Source organism: Schistocerca americana, chromosome 1 (genome assembly GCF_021461395.2).
Source record: "Schistocerca americana isolate TAMUIC-IGC-003095 chromosome 1, iqSchAmer2.1, whole genome shotgun sequence".
Taxonomy (NCBI): Eukaryota; Metazoa; Arthropoda; class Insecta; order Orthoptera; family Acrididae; genus Schistocerca; species Schistocerca americana.
In genome coordinates this window covers 669303800-669305059 of record NC_060119.1, presented here as the reverse complement: position 1 = coordinate 669305059, position 1260 = coordinate 669303800, and positions in this window count along the sequence as shown.

Genomic DNA, 1260 nt, shown 5'->3' with positions numbered 1-1260 from the left:
AGCATGGTGAGTTTAGCTCAGCAGTTAGGTATTGCTGTAAGCATTGCTTCACGTGCATTGGGAGCATTCCAGAATACAGGCACTGCTTTCTGAAGGGGAGAAGATATTCAAATGGTTCAAATGGCTCTGAGCGCTATGGGACTAAACTTCTGAGTTCATCAGTCCCCTAGAACTTAGAACTACTTAAACCTAACTAACCTAGGGACATCACACACATCCAAGCCCGAGGCAGGATTCGAATCTGCGACAGTAGCGGTCACGCGGTTCCAGACTGTAGCGCCTAGAACCGCTCGACCACCCCAGACGGCGGGGGAGGTATTCGACCAAGGGAAAAGACAGCAGCAGACGGCAGCTACGTTGCACGACCAGGCGAGAAGCGACCACACGAAACAGCGGGTGCAATTGCAACCCGAATTAGTAGGAGCGCAACGCACATAGTCTCACGTTGCGCAGTGGCACCGCAACTGCATGGGATGGTCTCTTTCTTCCACGAATTGTAAGTTGCATTCTCTTAACACTCCCGTCTGGACCAACGAGAAGTGAGGTCGCGTGCTCTTGTTCGACAGGAGCAGATTGACACTGTGTAGTTATTCTGGACGTGCGCTGCTGTAGTGAGAGGTGGTAACACGTAATAAACCCAGGAACATTGTCGAATACCGTCTTGGTGCCTTGATGCATCATTCACGTCCAGTGGAATACCTCTTAATATAGTGTCGGACCAGGCGTAACGCAGCATCTCGACGTGGCATGGACTCAGCACGTCGTTGGAAGTCCCCTACAGAAATATTATATAAATGCGAAGGTGTAGCTGGCGCAGGATTCTGTGCACAAACTGATCTCTCGATTATGTCCCATGAATGACCAATGGCATTCACTTCGGATGATGTGGGTGGCCGAATGATTCGCAGGAATTGTCCAGAATATTATTCAAACCATGAAAGGTGGCTACACTGAGCCACTGCGCCAGAGATTGCGCCAAAGAGTATTATTCAGCCGCCTCTACTGGTGTGCTTGGGGAGAACTCGTAGTAGTGAGTGCGTGTTGAGATGTGCTAGTGAGAAGTGCTTGGGGAGAACTCGTAGTAGGCAGTGCTTGCTGAGATGTGGTAGTGAAGAGTGCTTGTCGAGAGGTCGTGGTGGAGAGTTCTTGTTGAGATGTGGTAATAGCGAATCGGTGTGGAGATATATTGTAATGATTAGAGTGCTTTTCGTCAATATATGAAGGTAAAAGAAAAAAAAAATTTCCTTTTCTTTTTATTAT